Consider the following 22,206-nt stretch of genomic DNA (forward strand, 5'->3'; position numbering starts at 1 on the left):
TGGACAATTGACGAAATCCTGATTAACAGAGACTTTACTATGGTGATTCCACTGGTTGACTTTGACTTCTACAAAGAAAGAGACTCTGTGTCACCCACTAAAAAAAGGGACTGCAAGGGTACAGCTCAGTCTTTGGTTACTGGTGCCAAGGAGTCTACTGCCCTAAAGGTGCCCTCCATTCCTGAGCCACCAATGTGTCTGTCAACTTCTGAGACTTCTGTCTGTCCTCCTACAACCATTGACTCTTCTATGATCCAATCCACAGCCCTGCAGTCATCTTTGGCACACGTGTCTTCAACCAATGAACCGCTGCCATGTCTGCCATTTACTCAAGAGCCAGTCCCAAAGACCTGGACATGTTTGTATCCAGCAACCGAGATTGCTTCAGCTTGCATGCCTTCAGCCTCAAGGTTTCCCCTGGCCTGCCTGTCTTCAGCTACAGTGACTCATCCTGCAGATCATCCTTCAGCTTTAGAGCCTCCGGTAGTCCATCAAAAGTGCATGTCTTCAGTCCCGGAGTATACTGAGTATTTGCCTTCAGTTCATGAGACGCCTGTATCCTGCTTAGCCTCGCTGCCAATATCAGAGGTATACCTGTCTACACCATCAGATCCTGCTGTATTTTCTTCTGCTCCAGCGATTCCTCCTGAATCCCAACCATTTACTGTCGATGAACGTCTAGCTTGCCTTTCTTTTGCTTCAGGAGGAGCACCAGAATGCCTGCCTTTTCCACAAGATTATTCTCCCAACTGCTTCACTTTAGCATCAGAGCCTCCTAAAAATGCAGCATCAGAGCTTGAGACTTTTGCCAGCTCCCGCTTCAGAGTCATCAAGCTGGACCAAGTGGTGAGTCAGAACCACTCACCTGGGTGTGCACAGGGGGTGGTGCAGACCGGCGTATTACCTACAGGACTTGTGCAACAGAATTCCGCCAAGAAGCACCAGTTGGGTGCTAGTAGCCAAAGGAAGGGAATGACTGCTGCAGTTCAAAATGTGTCTGTTATTGCTCCTTCTGCGAGTGTGCCTGAAATACCAAGTACTGCGTCTATCACTCCTATCAGTATGCCAAACGTCCCTGCTGTTGTATCACACGTGCAACAAGGTGGTTACACGACTGTCACCAGGAGTACCAGCCTTGTACAACCCATTGGACTTTCAGGTCTCCAAGGCGTAGAACATGTGCAATCAAACCTTAGTCACTTTCAACCACAAGCCTTTTCCCAGATGGATGACAGAAGACAATCTGAACCTCTACCTCAGCCCTCACCTTCTCTAATGGCTGAACATAAACCTTTCCTAAAGCCAGCAATTTCCTCACCTCCCGCATGTCCACTCTCGGCAGAAAGGCTAACAGGGCTTCTACCATTGTCTAAGGCATGTTGCACCAGCCTGCCTCCCTCCTCAAAGACTTATAAGGGTCCACTCCCAGTGACTGAGCTTCCTGGACCTTCCAACTCTGCTTCAGGTCCTGCAAGTCCTTCATGCCTTTCTTCGAACCATGAGTCTCTTCCTCACCAGAAGCCACCGTTTCCATCAGTACCACCTCCAAAGACAAAGCACTCCTATCATGGAAGTCCATCTGCCTTTGCCCACAGGCCACCATTTCCATCAGTGCCACCTCCATAGAAAAAGCACTCCCATCATGGAAAGAAGATGTCTCGTGCGGGTGGCGGGCACCCGAAGACGGCCGTAGGAGGGGGTATACTGTCACGACTCGCTCCCTTCGCTCCCGTTCCCACCACTTGGGGGCATGATTTGGGGTTTATTCCCTACTGGACCTTTCCTCCTAACCTTATGCTACAGTGCTGTACTGAATTAGGAGCGCTAAATCCCTATTTTCCAAGCTACTTCCCTTCCGGATCCATTCCAGGTTTTTGGCAGCCAGCATGCTTCTTTAACCAAATGACTATGCTTCCCAGAATGCCTGGCCCACTGCTCCACCTCCACCCTTGCAGGACAAGGTTGGGTGGAGGATAGGTAACAGCTGTGGCTGCAGGTGCAGCAATCAGCACACCTGAGGCGTGTGCTCGTTAAGCAGCTTTAAAAGCCTCAGTCTTACTTCAGTCCAGCGCTGGTCATCGTTTGCAGTGTTCCTGTTGTGACTAGTCCCTTGTTCCTTGCCTTTGTACCTAGTACCTAGTTCCTGTTTTCTTGTTCCTCCGCCCTGAATTTCGGATTCATGCGCTAATTGATTTCTGCTCCCTTGATTCCCTTTTTGTCTTCCTCTGTTTGCAGGCAGCATTTCTCAGTGCTTTCCCCTTTTAGATGCAGCCCAGTTTGTCTGTGTTCTATATTTCTTTGACTCTGTCCTTTGCTGCTGTAAACCCGTATGCCTTAGCCTTCCTCTTAGATTAGCATCCTGTCTTTCCCTTGGAGGGGTAGGGGGAAGTTTGCATTGGTTATTTCGTTTTTCCCTGCTCCTGATCCTTATTTTCCATTGGGATCCATTCCATGTTTTCCATTGCACAACTGCATTTATTTCCCATTTGATATTTAGGTGTGGTGTGCAGTTGTAGCTAGCTCCTGTGTGAATGCTTATGTTTTCCTCACTAATTTGTAAACACTATTCCAACTTAGGTATTTAGTTTTCCTCCCATTGCTGTTATAGCCTTTCTGGGTCCCAGTTTCATCAACAGGATTCGTGGGCTAGCTGACATTCAAGAGGTTTATCTTGTCCTCGTGAGTACTGTTCTTTAGTTCCCTTATTTAATACCATCAAGAGTGTTAGTTCACAGATCCTGTCATTGCTTGCCCTCCACGTGGGTTTAGCGCTGTCAGTACCTGTAACAGCAATTGGGGGTAAGGCGCTTGCCGACTTTCCTCACGGTCAGGTGCTTACCCCACATCCCTTTTCATATATTGGTTTTGTTGTCACACTCTATTTGCACTCCTGGGTTCTAGCATACATGAGTCGTTGTTCCTGTGTGCACGTAGTTTAATTCGAAGCCTTTCACTGTGTAATTTAGTGCACATTTCCCTTGCCATATTCGCTGCCTTTGTACTCGCCTGACTAATCCTGACAGCCTCATGCGCAGGGGGGTTTGTGGCCTCCAACTTCAGGATATACTGGATGGTGGCACAAGCACATTCGGTCACTAGTCCTGCCACCATTGTTGCAGACTCCTGCCCATTTGACCCTGCCAGAGGGACTGCGCTTGCCTGGGGTAAAGTGTGGAAACTCCTGGATCTATTCCGACCCTTTCATAGTGGTTTCCCTTTGTAGAATTGAATTCCTTCTCTCCCAGGGCAGATACTGTTACAGTGAGGCAGTGGTTACAGGACTGGTTTAGTGTATTGGGATGCATGTATATAGCTGGGAATTGTATTACTACTCAAGAGGTACCTGGGCTCACACAACGCAGATCTTCGCAATGTCTCCATTACATTGGGTTACGCAGGGCGTTCAGGGCGTTGTGAGCAGAGGTTCCGATCATACCGCCTAATTGCTCTACGCTTGAATACATCATGAATGCACATGGGGCCGGTGCTATTGTCTCGACTTTAAATGGTTTGGTTCAGAACCGTTGTCAATCTATTCCCACTAAAGCGTGGTCCAAATGGGCACGGGATATGAATCTAGACATCAGAGACGAGATCTGGAGGGATATGTGTACACACATCCGCACGTTTTCCTACAACTCAAGGTTTCGTCTGATACAGATTAAGGTGCTTCATAGGTCTCACTATACCCTGGCCAGATTGAAGCTCTTTTCCTAGACAGCAAAGGGCTCCTGCCCCAGGTGCCGGGCAGGTGACAGGGGTTACTTTCACATAGTATGAAGCCGTCCAAAGCTGCATGGGTACTGGAGGGATGTTTGTGCTGCCCTTTCTGACATGTTTGACTGTAAAATTCATGCCAACCCCCTACAGTGTCTTTTCCACATATTTGAAGACTTAGCGGGGGGGGGGGGGGGGGGGACAAGGGGGGAAACAAGTAAGCTCGCTGGTCTGTGTTTGCTACTGGCGGTGCGCTGCATATTACTGTTATGGCTCCAACCCATGGGACCGACGATTGGGCGTGTAAGTGGCATGTTGGAATTTTCACCAAAGCTGATGGGTGCTACAGGCCATCTGAATACACTACCCTGTGACCTTTTGCAGTGTGTGCATCCTCGTGCATTAGTAATCAAAGAGGATATTATTCACCATGTCCCTTGAGTACCAGTCACCAAGAGTTAGTAAATTATAGTTTACTCCTCAGCGCACTTGTCAAGAACGGATTGTTTGAGGATCATTACAACTCCCCACTTGATCCCTGCCCCCCATCTTGTCTTCTTAACTGCATTATGCAGGCATGGTTCCAAAGGCCTGACCGGATTCGCAGGTTGTATTATTGTAACATTTGCATACGCACGTGCTCTTAATGTGTGTAATTATTATAATGTATTCTTCATCTCCGTCATGAAGTACTCCTTTGCTTGCTCGCAGGTGACCTGTTTACTAAAAGCGTGAATTAAATGCTCCCTTCTTAATAGTCACATCAAATATTCAGAGCAAAGAGGAGATGAGAAGAAACGGGCCGGTCCTGTAGCTGCAATTTTGAAAGCTGGAGAAAAGCAGAGCCTTTTTACAGCTTGGGCACAAAGTGGGCCTAAGGAGAAGTCTTAAAATTGCCAAATGCGCCTGGGCACCATACGCTCGTGTAACAAGTAAACAGTATCTCCCATTTCAGCTTTAAAGGGAGCCTTGCTTGGGCTGCATAAACCAGACACTTGCCCACGGCACACGTGCACCCACGGGGCTATTTCTGGGATACTTATGTGAGTGGAATTCATCTAAGCAGTGGCAGTGCGGCCTACCTGGAAGATCCCCAGGCCACTGAGAGATGTGACTGACTGATTTTAGTACAGTGGAAGGGAGACACGCATCATGTTAGCACATCTGGGCATGCAAAAGACGAGTTTGGGATTTCATAATTGTAAGTATTTTATGTCACTGCAAAAATATTGATAATAATTCAATATTATATAATCAGACAAAACATGTGAACTATTCAAACTTTAAAAAGGGACTATTTTCATTCGGTTCAGTCTATTAATGCCCTAATAATACCCAGAAGTGCAGAAATAAAAATCTAGGATAAATGTAATTGGCCAGAAATTCCCTGCTTACGGAATGCAGTTTTATTTGCAGCTGCACCGGAATTGTTGTGGGTATGCAGAAACCTTTAATAATTACGAAATCTACTCAACGCATGAGCTCTTAAACTGTTTATTTTAAGTATTAGTCACATGTGTGAAGCAAGAGGAGACACGTCTACAAACAGTCGGTAATCAGCTGCCTTGCCAGTACACGGGGGATCACGTGCGCCCTGCAAGCAGCAGGAGGCCACGCCGATGCCTTCAGGCTAATACCAATTCAGAGAGCTTCAATGAGGTGGAGGGGCAGAATCCATAACCACAGCCTAAATACCTCTCCAGCCACGGAGAATCCCCCGTTCCTTCTGCTATGATACCGCATCTCTCTGTTTTTTCTTTGCTAGGGCAATCCTCCTCTCTTCTAGAAGGAGCTTTCTAGCATCGAGGTTGGCCCAAGTGAGACCATCTCAGCACCAGGCAGACACTCAAGACCTAACTGAAACCCTAGATCTCCTGAACACCCCACAACCCACCCTTTGAGAAGAAGAGCAGGAAGAGCGATGGCTATATAGCTTGTCCCCATCCACTACCACACCCCCCACGAGAATTGGTACGGGCTTGGGGTCTCAAGATCATTACTCACCGACTGGCTCTCCTCCGCCACCCTTCCTTCATTGAAAGCTTGCAGTCTTTTTAGCATTTCGGGTTTGCTAACCTTACTGCCATAGAGGCGTGCCCTTTCCTGACACAGATCGCAAAGGGCACAGGATTTCAAGCCGTGTACAGATTCCATGTTCAGTTCCATTGTTCAAAAAATGATCTGCAGTTTTTCTAGCGTTGCCTGTAGAATACTTTTATTTTGGTTAACTAAGCTATAGGTGCTTCCTGCACTAGATTCAACCGCTGGCCACCAGTGTGTCAAAGTCATTACTGCGCTGCAGGAGTGCAGGGTTGAGTAGTGAATGAAACTCCTACATAGTCCAACACTACTACGAAACATAACGGCAGCGACCCCATTCGTAAAGGTGAAACAGGCACAACCAGTTATTCACTTTTTTTGGTAACGTGGTCTGAGCACAGGCCAGGGATTTAAGTGGGCTGGGCCTAAAATACATTCTGTCAGCTGGGGTGCTCTCCCAGTCCGCCAATTCTAAGCATCCAGCACCCGAGAGTGGTAGGGATGGACAGTGACTATGCTGTGAAAGCAGCAATGCCATCACCTGACTACTGAAAGTGAAATGTGTCCCAATGGTTATATATGGCTCTTAGTTTGCAGTCGTTTTACTGTTAGTGTGTGATTATGAATGAAATAACCAGGAAAATCAGAGCGATAATGCCACTGCATACATGATGGCCCCATATCGAATTTGGGGAATGCCAGAGCTGAGAGATAATGGGCAACTGTTTTTCAAGCATATCCAAACCTGTTCCAGTGTTTTGCATGTGGCTTTTATTTTTCTGCTGCATCCTCGCACATCTGTGTACCCCTGCACCAGTGTAGGCTGCTGCATTCACTGACTTTGAAACCACTAACTGGCAACTAGATGGAGTATGCAAGGAAAAGCATGATTCGCATGTTTATAAAGTCTCAGCCAATACCAATCCATTCTGTAGATGGATCCCCTGGGACCTCAGAGATAACCCTCATATGGCAGTTGCTCTGCAAATGCACGTTCAAGATCATCAGGAGTTCATTTGCTTTAACCTCATCAGTGCACTAAACCTTCGAGTGAATTGTGTGGTTGTCCCGTCGCAATGTCAGCATCGCCCGGCCCACACAACAAATTAGCTTTTCATCTTGGCACTGCCAGCCAGACTTCCTTCTAAGTTCCTGTGATAGTGACGGCGTGTCCCACTGTAGTTGCCACACTGAGTGAGATCCCACCAGGATATCAAGTATTCACTGATGTTTTCTCCTCCACAGAAGTGGACACACTAGCCCCCCACATCACCCCTACTACAGTCCATTCAACTCACACCCCAAGAGCAAACTACTCATTTGCCAATTTACATTCTTTCTATGGAAGAAGAACATAAACGGAAGACTTACAGGGATTGATCCTTGCAGAAGGGGTTCATACCTCACCTGCCAGGATCCCAAAATATTCTGTAAAGAAGTATGGGCTGCTCTCACCGTGCATGACTACAATATGATAAGCCAGTTTACGAACTGCTACCCACTGCCATACATTCCCGACCTAACTAAGGAAAGCCTGGGGTGCTTCATGGTTCAACAAGCTGGCACTATGTGGCAGGTACAGCCTGGTGTGGTTAAAAAAATGTGATGAGTGTAAAACCGCTTTTCAGACCACGTTTGCCTGTTGTGAGTACACCATCATTCTGTCAGTCTCTGCAATACTAATGCCACTTGTCAGCACTTTGTCACTGATGTAGTTTATGTTTGCTGTTGAGTTTCCGTGGTTGTGTACCTGGATGACATCTACTGCTATAATATACAGCAATACAGGACCATCTCAACCATGCACAGGGAAACACCATCTATATGCCAAGCTGGAAAAAGAGGAGTTCCACCCAAGTGAAGGATGTTAGATTCTTGGTCTATCCTCTATACCCAACACAGTGAAAATAAATCAGAAGGTGCAAGCAGTCCTGGAGTGATCCACACAAACTAACCTCACAGAACTGCAGTGATTATTGGGATTAACTCTTTAAAAAAGTATACGATTGTGATGGCCACAGTATAAATACTTAATGACATAACACACTACAAGCAGTGTCTGCCATTAATTGTACAGTACAGGTCATGGAGAACGCACCTGATATGTGGGGAGTCAGGTCTGGTTCAGGGTGTCTCTTTTAAAGAGACAGGACACATTCACTAACTTCTGAAATAGTCAATGCACGTATAGTGGAACACATCTGCAGAAAGAAACAGCAGAAATCTGTGTGAATTAAAGGTTAAGGGGATTAGGGTAGGTAAACAGAGGGCTCCTCTATGATCCAGAAGGATTGCCTCAATATACCTATATATGTGGTCCTGGAATCTCGGTCTGCAATGTTGTCATGCTTGTCTGAAACGTGGCATGTTGTGCCCCCTGAACAAGACCATGGTGTATGGCTGAATGGATTAGTAGAGGTAAGAGAAAAGAAGGAGATGATATTGCTAACAATGGACAGACAAATGGAAATATATAAAATGAGGTTAAGGGAATAAGATATGATCGTTGTAGAAGGGATGTGTGGGAAATCAATGTTGATGGGTCAGACAAAGCGTGGGCGTGGTTTAGAAGCAAGGTGTTAAAATCCACTTGAAAGGCTGAACCTTTTCTGTGACGGTAGATTCAGCAGATAGTCGGTGCATGATTTTGCGATGGACTCTAGAAGTGCTCAAGCACTCTCTTGAAATATGGAGGCTCGCACCCATTCACTGGTTGAATAGCCTTGGGGAACCAAGCCCACTAACAGAAGATTCATCACCAAGTGTTGGTCATGCATAGGTGGATGCGAGGAGCATAAAAGATAAGAAGAGCAAGAGGAAGAAGGGAGAAATGCAACCTTAAAAGGCCACATTTGCTTGGTCCTTTTATACCTGTAAAGGGCATTCACCAGAATGAATCATTATTCTCTATTATTATAGCAGTCACCCCTCCGTCGGCGGCACGTTCATGGCAGGTAAGGGCCCGCCAGCCTAAGCCTAGGCAGGCCTGAACAAAGCGAGGGTCTTGGCGAGGCTTGCGGACCATTACTAGACATTTACAGATCTCCGACAAGGGGGTTGTGATAGCTAGTTGCACCCCAGGGATTGCCCAGGGTGCAAATACTTGAATTTCTTTAACGGGAAATGGGCTCTGCGTGTACTGCGCAAGCCCAATCTCCAGTAAAAAAACAAAAAACATGTGGGTGGGTGGAGCGCTGGGACCAGAGCACAAAGCTCCAGCCCAGCAGGTACGCCGGGAGGGAGGGAGAGAGGATGGTGGGGAAAATGTTTGGGATGTCTGTGGAGGTGGGTGGAAGGTGAGGACGCAGGAAGGCAGCATGGAGAGGCTCCCAGTTGCCTCCCCACTATCAAGATGGCGCCACCCGGGAAACAAGCGGGCGATACACAGTGAATTCTCACCCATTTATCCAGCCACCTGATTCTGAATATAGCTTCCCAGGGTGCATATTTAGTACTAAGTAAATGGAGAATCTTTGTTAGATCTTTGGTTAACGCACGGGCCTGAAACCATAATGTAAATGTTACGTCACCCATGCACTAATCACGTGAGTGAGAAACATTTCTTATTGAATGCAAAATAGTAATGGGAAAGTGGAAATGAGGTGTTGGAAGCAACTTGTTAAATGTTAAACCACCTTCTGACTGTTAAAATGGATATTATAAAATAGTAACTGAGAAGTACAACACAAGAAGAGCTCCTAAATACAAGACAGGTGTTGTGGATCAAAAGAAGAACACATGTTCTGGTCTTTCATCTCACTACTGATGTTTATCAAAACAAAAGTGAAAACAACTAACTTTCCCTATGTTAAGGGTATTCCATAGCTAACAAAACTAAGTAAGGTGCTTGTCAGCCGTCAGTAAGTAGTCCAAATCAAGATCTGCCCACTGTCCAAACTAACCTATTCTAACCCTACCACTATCAGAAAAAGAAAAGCACAGGAGAATGGCTCCCTTCTCCTGTGAGCTGGTTCTTCACCAAGTTCAGTTCAATAAAGAATCTTTAGTAGTTCTTCTTAACTACTTTGATTGAATTACAAAGTTATGATACTGGATTTTTCCAGAGCTCAACCTTCTTCTCTACTTGCATTTTCTTGTCTTATTCTACTTAGGTTTGTCCTTTTCTTCTCAAAGGACATATCTAGAAATAAATCTGTATTCAAGTTTAAGGTTTTCCCCTTTTACAATGTCTACTCTTTATCTTGACTGGGATGAGTTTGGGTGTTCCACTATTGATTATCTTGACCTTCTCTCACTCTGAATATTATATCCTGACTGGGATGAGTATGAAGGTTACAGCAATGGCTCTCACTCTCTTTATTTACCTTTGATACTTTATCTTGACTGGGGACAAGTATGAGCATTTAGCTTTCTTCATTTACTCTTGTTACTTTATCTTAACTGGGACGAGTATGAGCATTCCAGTAATGCTTGTCACTCTCTTCATTTGCTCTTATTACTTTATCTTGACTCGGGTGAGTATGAGTGTGCCTGTAATGATTCTCATTCTCTCCATTTGCTCTTGTTACTTTATCTTGACTGGGATGAGTATGAGCCTTCGAGTAATGATTCTCACTCGTTTCATATACTCTTAGTATTTTATCTTGGCTGGGACGAGTATGAGCATTCCAGTAATGGTTCTCAACCTCTTCATTTGCTCTTGTTACTTTATATTGATTGGAATGAGTATGAGTGTTCCAGTAATGATTCTCCTTCATTTCATATGCTCTTGTTACTTTATCTTTAGTAGGATGATTAGGAGAGTAACAGTAATGATTCTCACTCATTTCAGATACTCGTGTTACTTTATTTTGACTGGGATGAGTAGGAGTGCTCCAGTAATGATTTCCAGTCCCCCTCCCGGGTCTACAGCTTTCTCTGGATTATTCAGGCATAACATTACTGGGATTTGTAGCAGGCTGGGACACTCCTTTTCGCTTGTCAGATTTGCTTCTTGGGTTTTCAATGGTTTCCCCTGCAGGTTCTCTAGTCCTGTTTCGATTGATCCACATTGCAATTCCTCACTGGAATTGGTGTCAGTGCCATTTATGGACCCACCAGTCCACTGTTGCTTGTTTGCAGTCATGCCATCACTTATTCTTCTTTCAGGGCCAGGACACCTTGCATTCACCTTGGTTCTCTGCATCTCTCCTCCTTTCCGATGCTGCGCATCTGAAGTTATACTTGGGCTTTGCTCTGGCATTGGACGCCATGTGTCCACGTTTTCTGCGGCACACCTTAATGAGATGGTATGAAACTCACTGGATCTCTCTCTCTCGTCCCAGAACCAGACCAGTATGAGCGCTCCAATAATGATTCTCACTCGATTCATATACTCTTATTACTTTATCTTGACTGTGACGAGTAGGAGCATTCCAGTAATGATTCTCACTCTCTTCATTTGCTATTGTTACTTTATCTTGACTGGGACAAGTAGGAGGGTACTAGTAATGATTCTCACTCATTTCAGATACTCTTGTTACGTTATCTTGACTGGGATGAGTTGGAGCACCCCAGTATCGATTTCCCGTCCCCCTCCTGGGTCTCCCGTTTTTCCCCTTTACCTGGATTATTCAGGCATAACATCACTGGGATTTGTAGCAGGCTGGGACCCTCTCCTTTTCACTTGTCAGATTTGCTTCTTGGGTTTCCAAAGGTTTCCCAGGCAGGTTCTCTGTTCCTCTTTCGATTGATCTGCTTCACAATTCCTCACTGGAAGTCGTGTCAGCGCGGTTTATGGACCCACAGGTCCACCGTTGCTTGTTTGCGGTCATGCCACCACTTATTCTTCTTTCAGGGCCAGGACACCTTGCATTCACCTCAGTTCTTTGCATCCCTCCTCCTTTCCAACGCTGCACATCGGAAGTTATACTTGGGCTTCGCTCCAGCATCGTACGCCATGTGTCAAAGTTTTCTGAAGTGCACCTTAATGAGCTGGTTTGAAACTCACGTGGTCTCTCTCTCAATGTGTCAGACTCCTATTTTTTTATGCCATTGTGGGACTTCCCCAAAGCAACATCCAAGTCCTTTCTTTCTGTCTGCTTCATACTCTGTATTCAGGATGTCATGAATGCTAAACAGAGCATATGTGTCGGATTTTGGTAGCCTGTCTTTGACTTGGAAATAGAGAGGGTTATGAGAAATTGCATATTGTGTGAGTTGAGTGTGAAGAGTCTCAAGTCAAGGGCAATTCCCATGACACTTGTTCCCGTTACACGCATGTCCTGGGAAAAGGTAACCATGGATATAGTTGGTCCAATCCAAAGTCGGGGGGTGTCGAAATATTGCATTGTTCTAGCGGACACACTGTCTAGATGGGTGGAAGTGAAAATAACCAGGAGCCTAACTAACAGAGAAATCATGAATATCATGGAGGAAGTGTTTAAATAGGAAGGATATCCTGAGGAAGTACTGAGCCATAATGGAGTACAGTTTAGATCCAAAGAGATGTGTGGCTTCCTGGTAGTGAATGGCATTTCTCAGAAATTCACATCAATATATTAGCCCCTAGCAAATGGGGTAATGGAAAGGTTTAACAAAGTGCTAAAGGATTGTATTGGGTTGGTTGTGGGCTCATAAAGTAGATTAGAAAAAAGTAGTTATGGAGAGAATTGTGGCGCATAGGTTTGCAACTCACATTACGACAGAACTATCTCCTTTCAAATTAAGCAGGGGAAGGAAACCCAACAGTAAGCTGTGTCCACCTTGGTTGAAGCGAGCAAGATGGGTCTGGGCAAAGGTAGACAGAAGTAAAACACACATCAGAGAAATGCAGGTGTGCAATAAGGAAAGACATGATAAGAGGAAGGCTGTGAAGGAGAAGGGAGATAAAGGAAAGTGAGTGGGTGAGTGGGTGAGACGTCCTGCTCCACTTAGAAAAGGGCCCATGAAATGGTCACAACCACGACGAGTTGTGAGAGGGTTTCACCAATCGAATACTGAGGCTGGAAGACTGTGGAATGAGAATAGGGTTGTTAGAGTGGACAGACAGTGTGGGGCAGCGAAGGAGGTAAAGTGCAAGGCATTGCTGTCTGGAGAATGCAAAGGGTGGTGAGGTGTCCTGAATATCTTAGGGATGTTGTTGTTGGGTGAGAGGGAGGTGTGTAGTATATTAACGTCTCTTGGTTTAGAGGGAGAGGTGGAATGGAAGAGGAAATGTGGAATGTGCAGCAATTGAGAAAAGCAGTTGAGGAATGACAAAGGTTTGAGTGCCGTTCCACTCATTACTGGTGGGGCATTACAGCATAGAACTTATAAGGGGAAAATAAATACTTTCAACTATGCTGATGTCCCTGAAAAATATAGAAATGTATTCACAATCTGGGGTACAATAGGGGCAAGCTTGATGAGATAATGCTAATGAAATTCAAATATGCTGGGCCAGTAAAGTCTTTTCCAAGTGGGGGAAAAGTCACATTTTATTGCTTTATTGATTTCATTAGTATATCGGGGTGGCTCTTATAGTGTATGGGAAGGAGTTACATTGCTAGGGGGCTGGTAAGGAGAAGGAGGAACCTCACGATTTTTATTTAGAGTAGCGAAGAAGCACAGGAGTAAAGAGGGCAAAGGATTGAGGCTTCCAGCAGCATCTCTATGTTTTGATCCATGTGGCAAGAACTTCGACAATATATCAATGGGAATAAAACAATATTACCAAAACAATAGATAACCTCTGCTTCATAACTGTGTTCTTAAGCAACTATGAACTGCTTCCACGTACACTAAACCTAGTCTCAGAGACACAACACTCTACCGTTCACACAAAAAGCACACACATGAAAATAGGACTTTTCAGACAGGATTTGGTGAATTACGATACTGTTTAAAAGCCACATTTATAAGAATACTGCTTCCAGGTCCCAAGTTCATTCAACATATCCTTTCTTCCTCCCGGATGCCATGTGAAAATGTGAGCTTCATTAATGACTTTACTACTATTGTAATTGTAACACCATTGTATAGGGTTGTTTATTTGAATATTAATATTTTTACCACAAATTTTGCTTCCAGAAGCAGCATCTGACTTAAAGCGGGTCAACAGAGACCATCTACCTGAGTCTTTCTTTCGTCCGTGTGATCAGATGACACAGACTACAGCCTGATGGGGTGTTAAAACTCAGAGGGAAATACAGAGGGAAAGGAAATGAAGATGTCTTTAACTAGCGGTCTAGCTCAATTGCCTGTCAAGCCATCTATACAAGATACATGGCCCTTGAAGAGCACCATTAACTGTTACTAGGAAGACACCAGCCAAAGATGCAGGTATTCCCACCACTGAAAGCAACCTTAGTGAGGAAGGAAGGTGAACGCCAACATCACATGAAGATCAAGTCAGAGCTCCTCACATACAGAATGGGGACAGCAAAAGTGGAGCCATGAGATTCCAGTAAGGAGAATGTCACTGTTAGCACCACAGGGAACACACCCCAAAGAGCCATAGACCAGGGAAGCAGAGCAAACGACCTACGCAATCTCAGTGGGACAGCTCGTGTATCTGCAACAGAGGAACGAAGAGTGAGCTGTGCCACTTGTCAAAGAAGGGGCACAAAAACCAAAGGCGGAACGCTAACAAACATGGCCGAAGGTGACAGGCTGAAAGCTGAATGTTAGGAACAGAGTCAACATTTCCAGAATGGAGTGAGAAAGGCATGGTCTAATGAAAGGCATCATGTTGTGAAACAGTCTAAAGACCCACAGGAAACTGAGAACGATGGTGTATTGCTGAAACGTTGCATGTTAGGAAACTGAGTCACAAATCTGATAGTGAACTGGGTAAATTGTTGACTAACAAAATGCTGCATACTGGGAAACTGAATCTAAAGTGCCATAGCAAATTAAGCAAAATGTTGTTCAATAAAGTGTTAAATGTAGTGACACTGGGTCTAAAGAGTCAAATTCGACAGGAATCTAAGAACTTGACGAACGCAACACTGGATATAATGAAACACAGACTAATGTACTGCAGCAAACTGAGCAAAATGTAGTTCAAAGAAGTATTAAATGGTGGAAACCTTGTTTAATGTTCACAGTGTTTTGTGAAAAACTGTATGCTGGGAAACAGAATTACAAGTCCCACGGCATATTGATAAAGCTGTTGTCTAATGAAATGCTGCATGTTGGAAAGTTGAGTCTAAAGCCCTAATAAAATGCTACCTGCTGGGAATCACAGTCTAAAGCCCTATCACAAACTCAACATTGTTGTCTAATGAAATGCAGCATGTTGGAAATTGAAGTCAATAGACCACAGTGAACTGTGTAGACTAAACCATCATGATAATTGGGCAACACCACTCAAGTAATACGCCCACCCCTTCACTGATCCTCACCCAGGCAGCCTGACAAAGGACTGGTGGTTAAGTGTCGCACGTTTGTAATTGCCACCCTACAAGGATGACACCCAAATGAGTCGAGTGAATAAGCCCCACCAAAGTGTGACTGGTAATGTCTCATGGAATGAAATGCTGCCGGCCCAGTAATTTACCACTGTGGGACTGAGACTGAGCGACTGCACAACATGTCAGAGTACAGGGGTCCATTTAATTGTGGGATAATGCCTTCTGTAGTGTCCTTGCCCCAACCTGAAAGTCTCATCCATGTCAGCACTCTCTTCTGTTCATTCTGTCTTTCTTTCCCTCCTATAACAATATATATTTTCCCTATCTTTCAACCTCCTTCACCAGCTTAGGACACCAACCTCTAGGCATATCAATGCTTCTCTTGCACCTTTATTTTATTCTATCTAACCCTCCCAAGATAAGGATAGATAAAGTGGATTTTGGGTTAAGCTCTGAACTTCCAATTGTCTCGCTCTCCCTTTGTGTGCCCTTCTGTCAGTTTCCTCGTGGGTCAAGATCTGGAACGCAACCTTCAGGTTTATCTATGAATGCAGCAATTGCAGTTTATAATAAAATATTTCTTGGCCAAGCTGTGTTGGTGATATGGCTTGTAAAATTCAGCTATTAGCCACTTGAAAATAATAAGGGATTTGGCACATGCTACCCATCTTTCCTCATACATCAGACCCTACTCCCTCACTGGGATATCTTTCCAGGCATGTTCTCTGAAAAGTACACAGCAACACTACTTCAATACCACCTCACTACACCTCACTTGCTCAATCCCTACCAATCCTGTTTTCCCCTAATATGTGACACAGAGAATGCTACTTTTCAGGTGGTTGACAACCCAATGTGCGTACATGATGGTAGGGAAACGCCTGTCTGGTTGTGCTCTTTGATCTTTCACTGGCATACAGCACAGGGCACTCTTCACAATTATTTCCTCTTGCAAGCGTGCTGGGGGCTATATCCTTGAGTGAATATTTACTGTTTGTTATGGATAGCTCCCGGATCACTAAATTGTAGGCCTCCAGGTCAAATTCCTTCCACATGCTCTTTGCTAGGTACCTCAGTAAGTAGACTGGTCTCCCGTAGATCCATTAGACACTTGTTGTTATGCTATGGTATCTTCATTCAACAATACACTGGCAAGACTTAATTATATCTCAAACTGTCGACCACGGCTAAAGTCCACCACCTGAGGGGACTGGTCAAGCAGTTTATGCTCTTGTGCCCTGGAAAGTGAAAAGCCTCTGGACTCTCAAAGGACAATCTTCCAATTCATTCAAAAAAGCACTTTTAAAGTACTGCAATGTTTAAAGAAAATTGGCAAGGCTACACATCGAAAACTTTGTTTTCATTGATTCACAGTTGCATTTACATTAATAATAATGTTATACCATAAGGGGCAACATTTTTTAAATGATAAACATTTGTTAAAAATATACATTTGCATCACAGAATTAAAAATATATTTCATCTAAATGAGATCTTAATATCATTAAACTGTTGTTTCTTGTTCACTTCCTTCCAATCGTCCCTTCCTGTGCACACCTGGCTGTTCTTCCTATCCTCATTGGTTTATCGCACCCTTTGCCAGGCATGGCTTCTTGCATGATGAGGTGAGATGAAGTACCTAGGATCCTGTTGCTCACTAGTGATAATTATGTCCTGTATCCCATTTTCACTGTAGTGATTTTGGTGAGAAATACAAATGGGCACATTGTGGCCAGAAATGGTGGGAACTGCAGCCGTATTATGGCCTTAAAGAACCATGAAGATAAGTCTCTGTAAAGAGGGCCAAGCATCATTAGTGTATCAGTTACATTTAGACCTGTATCTTCTGTTGTATCTTGTCTGATGCCCCAGCTCCCAATATTGCTGTGGATCCTGCATGATGTCTGACTTTTCAAAATCATGTCAACATCTTTGTTGCCTACAAATACAATTCCTTCTTTTCCACCATCTAAAGGTAACTCTAATTGCCTCTCCACTTTTATCAGCATGTTTCCGCTATCTGATTTCTGGTATAGAGTGAGCAGGCACTATCTGGGATATCCATGGTGTCGAAATATAGGCACTGAAAGGGTCAATGCAGTATTCCTTCAACTAAACTCTACCTAAAACGTGATAGTTTTCAGTTGGCCTAACACGTCTGTGGACATTGGCTGATGTTGCATGCATGTCTCACTAGTTAAAGTAGTTGAGCAGATTGCTTTCTCTCAGATAGGTGCAGTTATTTTTTTCATTCTTGGTTTTAAGTCTTTCAAAGTAGCAAGGTATAATAGTCTACTATGATCCTCTACTCCTGCAACAGACCTGTAAATCTCCATGGTGTCTAAAATAAGTCCTCTGTTCCGCTTCACTCTCATCCTGGATGGATAAGTGTGGGTAGCTATCTGTTTCACAGTTTCATGGATCTGTTTAGAAGCCTTCTGTAATGAGGGTCAGAGCTTACTACGATGAGATACTTGGCATTTTGGGAGTGTGGGCCCTGTGTGAATGTAGGGGCAGGAATAAGGCTGTAGCCAGGTTGAATAGGCATGAAGTTCAGGACAATGTAGGATGATAGTTGTAATGCGTTTAAGTGAATTATGCATCAGTCTCAACATTTCAAAATTGTCATAAGGGTTCTCTGACATTATGCTGGCCCATCTTTAAATATCTATTGAAAGGCATTGGGCTGTAATAGGTTAACAAGATGGAAACATTTCTTTTTTCCGATAGAAAATAAGTTTCAAATGTAGTCGACTCCACAAGAGGGGGATATCATGAGCTATGTGTATGTATGAATTTAGGCTGCTTGGATGTCGGTAAGGACAGGCACCAAACTCCATGTGGTGTTGTTATTGTCCTCTCCAGTTAACAAGAGCCATGCTCAATAACTCCTTCCCTTTGCTGCCCTCTGTGCTTGTGCCTTAAGGCTCTATACTGGAGCAAATTGAGCAGAGCGCAGCACTATGCATTCTCCAAGTGCCCCTGATGCTCCCAATACTCGACTACAGTCCTCAGGCAGAGTCTTCTATCTAATGGAAGGTTTACGGTGCAATCAGCCAATTAGCCCAGGGTCAAACCTCGAAATGTGGAGCCTACACTGCTGCACCCATGGCTAGGACTCCCCATAGTATGCCCCTTACCACACCAGGTAGAGTAGCATCCCTCAATCCCTGATATCATTGCTTTCCAAGAAACCCCATCTGCCTAAGGAAATTAGGAGAAGTGATCTTGCTAGTGCCTCAAACTCTTCTACTCTTTCATTCGTTAATGTAGTGGTCTCCCTGGTAAAAGTATAGATCATAAACAGAGCTACATGTTCACTCTTCCAGAACAATCCATAACAACCTGCCCCACCCACCAGATCTCCAGCTTTATAGGTCAGGACCCCATGGTCAAACCTAACACACAGATCCTTCGAGAATCAGAATGTACTGCCCAGTCATGAAGAGGAACCCATGTCATGATGGATATGCCCACTAGTCCGTTGTCTATGCAGATATCTCCACTTCACTGTCACGTTACTTGGATCCTTCTAGAAAGCTCTCTTCTGAAAGAAGAACAGAATCACCATTTTCCATTACACACGTGGCTGGAACTGTCCATCCCTACCTGCTTCTGTATCGTCTGTACCTTGAGAAATCTCTGGTGCCTCGCACAGAACCGCTGGCTCAGTAGCTCTCATGTTTCTGTTAAAGGATGCTGTTGGTCCCAAGAAGGAATTAAAAGAAGGAAACACATAATGCACTAACGATAATCAACTATTTTAGTAAAGTCCACCCATATTAACTGCAGGGAAAAAGAACGCTGTAGAGCCTAGTCTAAAAATAAATACACAATGACATAGATGAGGTCAATTGATTGCTAATAAAGAAATCAAATAAAGTAATACGTCTGCCTTCACAAGGGAAAAGATAAAGAACTGCAAGGACCCCTCTGTCCTATTTCTTCTCCCACTCTTCCCGCAAACTCATATCCCTGTCAGATCATTTATTTTCACTGTCCTTCCACTGATGATTCATCTTCAAAACATATCCCTTCTTACTTCTCATTCTCACTCTCCGATTTCGCTCTTCCCCTCTGCCGCCTGAAAGTGGCGGTAAGCGCTGTACAAGAAACCTATATGCATGCATATATGTAAAAGTGTGTATGCAGGACTGTTTACAAACGGAAAACCAGAATATATGTTTTTATTTTCGAAAGTCCCCACCCTAGTCATTTCAGAATAGGTACTGACTATTTTAAGCCCCATTGAAGTTTAAAAAGCACTTTGAAAGTGGTTTGGTGACAATGCTGCGCCTGCAATGAACTTCCGGAACATAACATCCTGTTTAGCCTTGACTAGTGAAGGCAAGTCCCTTTTTACACACAAACCAGGATAAAGACAACCCACTAGGGAAATAAGCCAGGAGATAGCGTTGCAAGGATAACAAGTTTTAATTGTACAGAATACAAATATCAGCAAAGGACTCTGCTGCTCGAGAACGCTCTAACTCTTACAGTTATGAACAGGGGCTTAAGAACCCCACACATGTCATGATATACAATACAATTGGTTGCCACTGATTGGAGGTATCATACACATGAGCCTGCTCCTTAGGGGATGCTAGGCATTTATTGGTTAGTTCTTTCCCGTCGTCTGGATCCACGCGGGTCAGCTGGGCTCATCCTCGCGGTGAAGGTCGGGGCACACATTAATACATTTTTCTGTCTAAACTAACCATGCTAAGCCTGGTTATTAATTGTTATGAAGCAAAGACAGTGGGGGTCATTATGACCCTGGCGGTAGCCGTGCCGGTAAATAGTCATGAATTTTCCGACACCTGGGAATGGGCAATTACCGGCAGACCCGGTAATTGCCCATTCCCGGGCGCCGGAAAATATTACTCCCCATTCCCATTGAGTCCCATTGGACTCAATGGGAATGAGGAGGCCGGATGCACCGGCGCCATTAATGAATGCAGCCGGTCCATCCGTCGAGTTCTGCGCGCAGGTGCCATTCCGCCCACCAGGTCAGACCTGGCGAGCTGAAAGGCACTCACTCGCAGAACTCGTAGTTTGCCGGTCCGGATACAACGGTACGGGCAAGCTTACCGGTACCGTTGTTTCCGGACCGGTAAACTTATAATGAGACCCAGTCTTTCCACTTATCAACTTAACATACTTCTAATCTTGTATGTACCAATTTTTGTGAAATTTGGCTGGGATAGGTCAGCCCTGGAGCAACCCTTCAAAGATCCACATGTAGGGTCTATGCAAAAATGTCACTAGTATTGATGTTACCTTGTGCTTGTGCATTAGTAGGTTGCTTTCTTGCATTTATCACAGACGTTTTTTTCATATACCGCCGATTATTTTTACATAGCATTTTTTAGCATTTATTTTTCACAATTGTGCATTTAAAACATAACAACAAAGTTTGTGATGTGGTAACAAAACATATATATATATATATGTTATAATATAAATATAGACCACACATGCATCTGTTTTGTAAATAGACATTTGGCTGCAAAACAATTCTCATAGCATGTACATGATACAAGCATAGCTGAAACTGAATTAGTGTATGCATTGTACGTTTGACCTAACTACGGTCATGCTGCAGACTCAATAGTGACCAATCCAGGGTCATGCTGCTGATTAGGTAGTGACCAATCCTGGCTCAATGTCAGGCTGTTGTTCCCTCAGTGTATTATGGACTATTGGAGCAGTAGTTGATTGGTCCATAGCAGTTTCGGCTGCATCAAAGACTGCCTTCTTCTGGGATGGGATTTGTCTCTCTAAAAGAAAGAGATCACAGAAGTATTTAGTGTGGAGAAACCTAGCACTACGCTGGGTGGGAGGGTGGGCTAATGGAGGGTTGGATAAAAGTTATTGAATGGGTCTGGGAGAGTAAAATACCAGCTGGTGCACCACTGACCTAGTAAGAGCACCCTGGAGGGGGGCTCGGTGTAGGCTAAATTCTACATGTTGGAATGTAAAACCGCAGTTGTATCAGAGGAAGCCATATTGGATGCTTCGCCCTCAATGCGAATTATGGGTAGCTGACATGCGAGATCCTTAATGGAATTTTAATGGAATAGTTAACCTTCCTCCCGCCTAATAACCAGACTCAAATCCACGGTGTACATTCCAGGTAGTGCCAAGCCATTTTCCGACCCTGATGAGGAGATTTGGAGATTTGTTTGTCCAGGGAAGAATAATGTCTCTGTTCTGGTAATTCCTTGAGGCATGGCAAAAGCCAGATGGGGGGCCCGGATAATGCCCATAAACTTTCTGCTGTGCAGCAGAGACCTAAAAGGAACAATGTTGGTTGGTAATCTGTAGAGCAGTGCAGTGACTCATCATGCTCCTTAAATAAGCCTTTTAACGCCAGGGGAAGATAATGAAGCCGATACTAAGGCTTTTGAAATAAACAGGCAGGCCCACATTGTGGGATCAGCAACACATTTGCTTGATTACCACATCCGATAACAAGGGAACCCCGCCCTATTATAACAAAACAGATGCAGATCTTCTAAATTATGCATTATGTTATACATTTTACAACTCCGTTCCCATCCCTCTTTTAAGGATAGAAATGTATTGTGTACTTTAGTGCGATATATTGCTACTGTACGATGTAAAATAATAGAGAAGTGTCACTGTTTAAACCTCTCTGCATTTCATTGTCAGAGGAGTGAGAAGTGGGCATCTGAGGTGCCAATTTTTCCACCCCCTTTCCGAATCCTCCTACAGATATTTTTTCTGAAAGATTGATGAAACGGTGTGGAATTGTATAAGGAACAACGCTTCGCCAAAACACAAACCCACAAACAAATTTTGACTTTTATAAATATAAATAAGTACAATGACTTCCAGAAAGGTATACAATTAAACTTATTAGACAAAATGTGGCCAATTCATGGATAATCAAGCAATGGTGGTTTAAAAGTACTGCGTCTGCAGAGCCACGCCCTCCAAATATACTGGATGTCCATAAAATAGAATGTCTTGGAATTAATGTTTCTGCAGAAATCATACACAACTTTGAGGACTATGAGACTATTCTCTTCAAGTATATCTTTTTTTTTACATAAAAACTTTATTGTAGTTTTCTTTGCAAAACACAGCT

At 44.1% G+C, this 22,206-nt stretch overlaps 1 long non-coding RNA gene across 1 annotated transcript in view; it reads right to left on the bottom strand.

Moving 5' to 3' along the window:
• LOC138566501 (uncharacterized) overlaps positions 1-18,764 on the bottom strand; it is an 82,413-nt gene extending 63,649 nt beyond the window's left edge. Inside the window, exon 1 of the long non-coding RNA XR_011301944.1 lies at positions 18,702-18,764. This is a non-coding gene — a long non-coding RNA (uncharacterized lncRNA). The remainder of the gene's footprint in view (positions 1-18,701) is intronic.
• Between the last annotated feature and the right edge of the window lie 3,442 nt (positions 18,765-22,206).

The sequence above is a fragment of the Ambystoma mexicanum genome, chromosome 2p (genome assembly GCF_040938575.1).
Source record: "Ambystoma mexicanum isolate Mex_15411 chromosome 2p, UKY_AmexF1_1, whole genome shotgun sequence".
In the NCBI taxonomy this organism is placed as follows: domain Eukaryota; kingdom Metazoa; phylum Chordata; class Amphibia; order Caudata; family Ambystomatidae; genus Ambystoma; species Ambystoma mexicanum.